Raw genomic sequence first — 8931 nt, 5'->3', positions numbered from 1 at the left:
ATGATGACAGTGGTTTAAAATATAAATTTTTATAGAAATAAAGCACAGATAACACAATATGAAATGAATTAAATGCATACCCCTGTTAAAAAGTTGTTCAGTACTATCTAGCCCTTTAGCCTCTTCTGTGAGCCTTGGTTCAATCAAACTTCTTCCCCTTCTGCACTTTTGCTGTATGTGTGCATACATGTTCATGAGTGTGAGTAGATGTCAAAAGACGTTGAGCATAGGTCTTCACCTACCATATTGTTTGAGACAGGGTCTCTTGTTGCTTGCCACAGCTTTTGCCAGGCTGGCTAGCCCACACGCTTCCAGGGACTCTCTCGTCTTCATCAGTCTTCCTGCTGCAGGAACGCTGGGGTTGTGCTCGCACTACAGCACCCCCATGCAGGCTGCAGATCAAGGTCCAAGTCCTCGCAGTGGCACAGCAAAAGCTTTGTTCACTGAGACACCCTCCCTATAGTCCCGTTTTATCACCAAGTGTGTATTATAAGGCACTTAAATTTAGTCTTGCCAATTTAAAAAAAATAAATAAGTAGAAGATAGGGCTGAGTGGGGAAGGTGCTTGCTAGGCAAGTGGGAAGACCTGAGTTCAGACTCCCAGAACTCATGCAAAGTGTCTTGGTGATATGTGCCTGTAATTCCCAGTGCTGAGGAGGCAGAGACAGAGAGTCTCTGGGCTCAGTCACTCTAGGTCTGCTAGTGAGCTTTAGGTTCAGCAACAGAACCTGTCACAAAGAATAAGGTGAAGAGGGATTAAGCTAGACCTCTAACATCAGTCTCTGTGTATATTTAGAACACACATATACACGCATGTGGGCACATGTGAACGTGCATGTACACATGCACATAACACACTAACACATACATATGAAAAAGAAGATCTGCTTCATAAGTTGAAATTATAACTTGAGCACAAAATCATTACCACCACCACCATCATCGCTTATAAGAACAAGCTGAGTCTCATGAAAGTGTATGATTTGAAAATAACTTAAGTAAGAAAGATGATATGAAGTCAGTCCCGAAAATGATAGTGAAAGAAAACTGAATGTTATTCTCTCCATTGGCTTACATGTTTAGGGAGCTGGATGTTTCTTCTGTTAATATGTCTGTTTATAGGACACAGTCATCTGCATTTCTGGCCTGTTTAAGGAGGATAAATACTGGAAGCTGTCAGCCAAATGGTCCCATAAAAAGGAGGTCCCAGGAACAGGCTGATTTAGCTGAAGTGGACCCTGGTAGCAGCCAACCAGAAAGAGGACTGCACTGTTTTTTTCCAATGTAATTAACTACACCTGCAAATCTGGTAACTATGCAGGCTGTGTCCTTCAACTCCTGAAGATCAAATCTCAATAATAATGAGAAATATGTCAGTCCTTAGTGCTGAGACCAAGTCAATATTCTATTTTGACAGAACAATCAGCTATATAACAATGATAAGCAATAACTTTTAAAATTCAGGGGTAGATACTAGGCAGCAAAATTAAGCCTTAAGCATAAGATATAGCCTGAAATAGTCCTAATGGCATGACAGACATCACTGAACTATAGAAAAGCTTGTGATGGAAAGGTGATTTGAGTTAGAATCACCTTGAGTGACACAAAGAAGCTTGGCCAAGAATTAATCAGCCATACACCCAGTCACACCATCTCAGCACTTCTGAAAAGATAATCTTTTCTTTGGGTCTGCTGAAAATTCTATGACCCCAGAAAGTAAAATAGAAACAATACTGATACACTGAGGATTTATCAAAATAAGAATAGAAAAAAAATAGTACAGAAATTAAAAAAAAAATAACAATATCAATCCACACTATTGGTACTTTGGAGCAGAAGTAGGTGCAACAATTACAATAGCAATCAGCTTCTATAATTGTTGTTTTAATATATTTGTGAATTATGTTTCAAAGATTTAAAAGGATGATCCTTTCTAAATATAAAATTGCAGTTACTTTAAATTGCTTCAAATGATTTATAAATCTGTAATCAATATTAAAAGCCCCAAGAAAGATTAGGTTTTGGGTTTTTGTCTAGATTCAGGAGTTTAGTAAATGGAGCATTAAACAAATACCAAATGACATGAGTACTCCTTGATGTGACAAGAAGCACAGAGCCATGAGAATATTCCTACTGGTATATGCTGTCTGTCCCAGCGTAGCAACTCCTCGTCAAACTTACTATCTGGAAACAACATTTATTAGCCCATGGGTCAGAGATAAAACCTACATTGGTGGAATGGCTCTGGATACAGGTCTCACACAGGCTGCCATGAAGGTAGCAACTAAGGTTCCAGTCACTTGAGATGCTCTAAGGGAGAAACTCCTTCTAAACTTGCTCCTGTGGTGACTGGCATGTTGCTGACCAAGGGCCTCAGCAGCTGAAGGACACCTTCCATGCCCTGCCAAGTAGACTTCAGTGGCTGGAGGCCTCCTTCCACTCCCTATCAGGCCAACCTCTCCAAAGTGCTACTTGGGATAGGGCCGGTGGCCTCATCAGGTAGGAGATAGTCGTAGTCTTTTTTTATTTTTGTTTGTTTGTTTGCATTTGTTGTTGTTGTTGTTTGTTTTTAATAAGACAGTAAGAGTGAGAGAGAGAGAATTAATGCACCAGGGCCTCCAGCCACTACAGTCAAACTCAAGATGTGAGGACCACCTTATGTGCATGCACAACCTTGCACCTGCATCACCCTGTACATCTGGCTTGCATGGGACCTGGGGGAGTCGAACATGGGTCCTTAGGTTTTGTAGGAAAGCACCTTAACTGCTAAGCCATCTCTCCACCCCAGTCATAGTCTTTTTAAAGTCTATTTTATTTATATTTTTGCATATGTATGTGTGTGGTATACCTGTGTATATGTGGAGACCACAGGTTAATATTGAGTGTCTTCCTCAATTACTCTGTCCCTTAGTTTTTGAGACAAGGTGTCTCACTGTACCCAGAGTTCACTCATTTAGCTCATTTAGCTGGCCAGTGAGTCCCAGAAACCACCTATGTCCGCTTCTTAGGTGAGATTATAGGCACACATGACCACACTCAGCTTTCATGTGGGCTAATAATCCTAAGTCAAGTCCTCAGGCTTGTGTAGCAAGTACTTTACTAGCTGTGCATGGCCCCAGCCTGAGTCATAACCTTTTAGAATCTAATCTTAGATATGATATCACATCATATTTGCCTTATCCTTTTGTTAGAAGTAAGCCACTAACGAGGTCCAATCCACACTTGGAGGAAGACAGATAAAATGACAAGAAATTCAGAGGTGGGCATCACTGGAAATGATTTTTAGATATTTATTTGTTCATTTATTGGAATGTGTGGTGGGGAAGGGCATGATAGGGCCTCTTGCTACTGCAAATAAATACCCTTCCAGCATCACGTAAGTGGCTAGGGAATGGAACACAGAACACCAGGCTTTGCAAGCAAGTGCCTTTAACCATGAAGCCATGTCCTCAGCTCCATTTTTTAATTTACTTATATATTTATTTATTTATATATTTATTTATTTATTTGAGAGAGAGAGTCAGAGGAAGAGGCATATAGAGAGAATGGGTGCACCAGAGCCTCCAGCTGCTGCAAATGAACTCCAGACGCACATGCTGCCTTGTGCATCTGGCTTACATGGGTCCTGAGGAATCAAACATGGGTCCTTAGGCTTCATGGGTAAGTGCCTTAACCACTAAGCCATCTCTCCAGCCCTCCAGTTTTTTAAATACAAGGATTCACTATGTAACACAGGGTGGACTAGATATCCTCTTTCTTCTGTACCCTAAATGCTGGAATTATAAGTGTGTGCCTCCATACCTGACTGGGAGTCACTTTAAAAGCTGCCCATTTGTGGAGCTGGGGAGATGGCTTAGCACATAAGCCAGATGCATGAGGTGAGCATGTGGCTGCAGTGTGCTTGCTTTCACTCTCATTTACCTGTCTGTCTATCACCTATCTATCTATCTATCTATCTGCCTCTTGTATATCTCTCTCTCTGCTTGCAAATAAATAACTCAATTAATTTTAAAAATAACAGAAGTTTTTCTAAGTTTCATGGGTGGAACCGAATGTCATGCCTCTTCCAACAGTCAAGCAAATCCTTCCTGGACACAGTGTGCCAGAACTTGGGGAAGATGCTGTGGACACAGTGGTGGAGGCAACATAGTTCTTGTCTGTCAGGAACTCAAAGCTAAGTGACAGGCACCAACATTTAAAAAGAAGAAGGAGAAAAAGAAAGCTTGGCATGGTGGCACACACCTTTAATCCCAGCACTTAGGAAGCAGAGGTAGGAAGATCACCGTGAGTTCAAGACTATCCTGAGATTACATAACGAAGTCCAGTTTAGCTTGGACTAGAGTAAACCCTACCTCGAAAAAAACATAAAACAGTCAACTACTCTCTACTGTGTTCCTTTTCCGACACCTGACGCTTTCTTTTGCACATATCTATTTGAATCTCTGTGAAAGCACAAATCTCTTAAAGGAACATACACCTCTTTCATCTGTGTCGCAGCTGTGTCTTGCATACTACCTGACATATAGGACACCTCCTCCCTGCCCCCCCAAAAAGTAACACCTTAAACCTATAAAAGCGATCTGGCTGATTATTCATGTCACCTACACCTTCGTATAAATTAATGGCCCCAATCTTTTGAGTGATAATCATTGGATGTGCTGGAGAAAAGTGATGCTAAAGGGATTGTATAACAAAGACGCATGAAAAAGAGAAACGTTGACTCTGGTTTGTCAAGCCAACTGCCTCCTTCCTCCCACTTTCCCCAGCTCTCAGCAGTGAGGAAGTTCCACTGCATTATGGTCCAGAGCTTATTTTCTCTAAGCTTTGTACATTCTTTAATACAGGCAGTAATTATATGCCATAATTTTGGCACTGACATAACTCCGTTTCCCTCTCACATAATTGCCTGAATGTGAACTCTATAATTACTGTGTTTAATTAGAAAATGACGAGATGGAGCTAATGAGGACAGGTGATAAAAACAACTGTGAACATTTCTTTCAAATTTACTTTTAGCATAAAATTCACTCTGATTATCACTCTGATTGCATTCTGGTGAAGCACAAGGTTTTTGAGAAATGTCACCAGCATTCATTTAAATGACTATTTTGCCAGAGTCATTCATTCACATTTGTGGAAGACTCAGAATAAGACAACATTGTCTTCCATATGACTTAAGCTTAATGGATGTTTTGGGCAGTTTAATTTGGGAAGAAAAACTGTGGGTCATGAAGTTAATGCTGAATACAGTTTTCAAAAGTGTTTCAATGTGCAACTCACCCTTTGGTGGAGATCTTTCCTGAAAGCCAAAATGAAAACCAAAAACAACAGCAGAGTTGCTCTAGCAGGGCTACAGTTACTTTCCCTAGACTTTGCTAGATAGGGATGGAGAGGAGCATACTGCCACCAAACCACAAGTGGCGTTGAAGCTGGGCAGGTCTGAGGAAGGAGGGCCCTGACCTCCGCAGAGCTCATGTATGAAGCATAGATAGGCTGTGAGGAGCAGGGTCCAGACAGATAAGCCATTCTGCTGACAAAGCAAGATTAGCAGTGAACTGAGGCAAGGGCCAGAGGAGAAGGAGGAGGCAGCAGGATGGCGGTGGCCAGGACAGGAAGCAGAAACCTTGCTAAGGTGTCACGTCAGTCTGTGCAGTCCAGCCCCCAAGTACATGTGCCATTTTTCAGTATAGCTTGTAACTTCCACGGTGACTGAGTAAAGCCAGGAGTTGGGCAGATTACAGAAAGATCTGTGATTGTGACGCAGCATGGGCAAAACAGCCTTGTGGGTTTAAGCAGTGATTAGTAAAGAGAACTAATTCTATTGCTAAGATGATTCAAGAAATTTGTAAATTCATCAGTAAGCCAAACCAGCAGTTGACCTTGTAAGCTACACAGCTGACCAGCTAGGCAAAATGTGCCTGCTGGTAGACTAGTGGTGTGTCTTTTGTGGGGGAAAACAACTGCTCACTGGTCCGATTCGAAATCCACTCCACAGAAGGGAATTCATGCAAAATACTGAAAAATGTACTCAAAAGCCTATGGCTGGGCTGGGGAGATGGATCAGCAGTTAAAAATGCTTGTATGTGGGCTGGAGGGATGGCTTAGCAGTTAAATCACTTGCCTGCAAAGCCTAAGGATCCAGGTTTGACTCACCAGTACCCACATGAGCCAGATACACAAGAAGGTGCATGTGTCTGGAGTTTGTTTGCAGTGGCTAGAGGCCCTGACATGGCAGTTCTCTCCTTCCGTCCCTCTCCCTCCCTCCCTCCCTCCCTCCCTCCCTCCCTCCCTCCCTCCCTCCCTCCCTCCCTCTGTCTCTGTCTCTGTCTCTGTCTCTCTCTCCCTCTCCCTCTCCCTCTCTTCCTCCCTCCCTCCCTCTCCATCTCTCCCGTCTTGCAAATATTTTTTTTTTTCAATTTTTAAGCCTATGGCTGGGGAAGGCATAAGCCCTGGGGGAAAGCTCCTACTGCTGTTTGGCTAAATGGACATATTATGTCCACCAAGTTGACCTGTAAACATTTGTATTTATGCCCTAATGTTAATGCTACTCTCACTTTTGTTAGATAAGCTTCCCTTTTCAGATGGTGGTAACTACTGGGGAGACTCAAAATTCACCAAAGCACTGAGAAGTGATGGTGGAGTATTCAGCACTAAGACAACTCAATCACATCCTCCAAGGCTCAGAGATCATTACAGAAGAGGTGGTGGAAAGAATATAAGGCCCACAGAATGTATAAGAGGTCAGTGGAATGCTGTCTTCCAGACACATAGTGACCGTTGCTTTCATGACCTCATAGTAATTATCACTACTATACAATACCTGCATATTATGAGGGTGAAAAATAATGACATCAAAATAGAAAAAGGATTAATTGGAAGGGAGAAGGGGTTCAGTGGGGGGGGGGGTGGAAGGGGGCTATGATCAGGGGACAATGTGTCTATGTATGGAGGTTGTCAATAAAACATTTCAGAGAAGCTCCCCCCCACACACACACCAAAAAAAAAACACCCCAAAACCCTACCACAACCATATTTCTCAGCTCTAAATTATTAAAAATGGGTTTTTTTCTTTCTGGTACCTCATTAATTTTCCAATATTGGCTTGTCTTCAGCTTGCTTTTAAAAAAAATTTTTAGATTTTTCCATTTACTTATTTGAGAAAGAGAGAGAGAGATTGGCTTGTTTTCAGCTTGCTTTTTTAAAATATTTTTTTATTTTTTTCCATTTATTTATTTGAGAGAAGGAGAGAAAAAGAGGCAGATAGAGAATGGACATGTCAGGGCCTCCAGCCACTGCAAACAAACTCCAGACACATGTGCCCCCTTGTGCATCTGGCTTATGTGGGTTCTGGGGAGTTGAACAAACCGGGGTCCTTTGGCTTTGCAGGCAAACGCCTTAACCGCTCAGCCATCTCTCCAATCCCTCAGCTGGCTTTTTGATGATCTCTGCCCCTTGCCTCTATGACAGGAATTCTCTACTCAAGTGGATTAGAGTGGGAAGGGCAGCACAGTCAGACTGCCCTGGGAGCTCCGCAGACATCACCTCTCTTTCCTATGCCACTTTCACTTGGGCTTATAAATTGTAACAAACATAAAATCAATTTGTCATCAGTGAGGAAAGGAGAAGTTGACAATGTGAAGTATTGCAAAAAAGGTTTTTGAGCTTTCAAAGGCTATTGCATTACTTTAATTGCAGCATCATTATAACAATATTTTGTAATATTCATGTTTGTCTCTATCACTGAAGGGATTCTTGCAAGCCCTAGGAGTACCTTGTCCTAAACTACTGTGCAAATTGGGAAGTCATCTGCAGGTAAACAATTCAGATGCTAAATGCAAGGGACAACTGATAAATTTGTAACTACAGGAAACCATCATCACTGTCGGCGGGAGGAACAAAAGAGAAACGGTGTTACAGGGAACCTACAATCAGAGCCACTTGGCTACGGTAGGAACTTAGCTGACGGGGCCAGCCTGCCCTGCTGCTGCTGCGCCGGCAGCTGTCCGTGACAAGGTCGGCCAGGAGCCGGGCGGGAGAAGAGGGCCGCTCTTCCCTCACTGCGCAGTCTCCTGCTAGTACCGCTCATAGGCAGAACGTGACCAGAAGCCATCAGTAAGGGCGTCTGGGAAATGTAGTTGCAGGTTCTTGGCCCCACCATTGGGAGGAGAATGTGGAAGTATTCGAGGATTAGCTAAACACAGGGCCCAGCTCAGCACTGTGTCATAGTAAGCACAAATTCTTACCATGGCTTCTGAGAAAGGCTCCTCCTCACCCCTCCACGCCTCCGGCTACCAATACGCATGCTTGCTTATGCCTGCATACACGCGTGCACACCTGTAATTCTCTCACTGTCTCCTTGCCTGTTCCCTGTAGCCACACTGGTTTCTTTGCTGCTCTCCTTCCTATGAATCCATCACTTGCCGTTTCTTCTACAACAGCTAATCTTTATAATAATAATAATAACAATAATAATAATAATGATGATGATGATGATGATGATGATGATGGCTGGGTTGGAGAGATGGCTTAGCAGTTAAGGTGTTTGCCCGCAAAGCCAAAGGATACTGGTTGGACTCTCTAGACCCACGTAAGCCATATGCACAAGGGGCACATGCATCTGGAGTTCCTTTTCAGTGGCTAGCGGCCCTGGCATGCCCATTTTCTCTCCCCGCCTTTCTTTCTCTCAAATAAATTATATATATATATATATATATATATATATATATATATATATATATATATATATATATATATATAAATTCATAATAATAGTTCTAGGGGGCTAGAGAGATAGCTTAGTGGTCAAGGTACTTGCCTACAAAGTCTAAAGACCTGGGTTCAATTCCCCAGTACCCACGAAAAGCCAGATGCACAAAGTGGCACGTGTATCTGGAGTTTGCTTGCAGTGACTACAGGCCCTGGTGTACCCAA

This window comes from Jaculus jaculus, chromosome 13 (genome assembly GCF_020740685.1).
Source record: "Jaculus jaculus isolate mJacJac1 chromosome 13, mJacJac1.mat.Y.cur, whole genome shotgun sequence".
Classification (NCBI taxonomy): Eukaryota; Metazoa; Chordata; class Mammalia; order Rodentia; family Dipodidae; genus Jaculus; species Jaculus jaculus.
The sequence above is the reverse complement of the archived record's forward strand: the minus strand, read 5'-3'. Positions refer to the sequence as shown.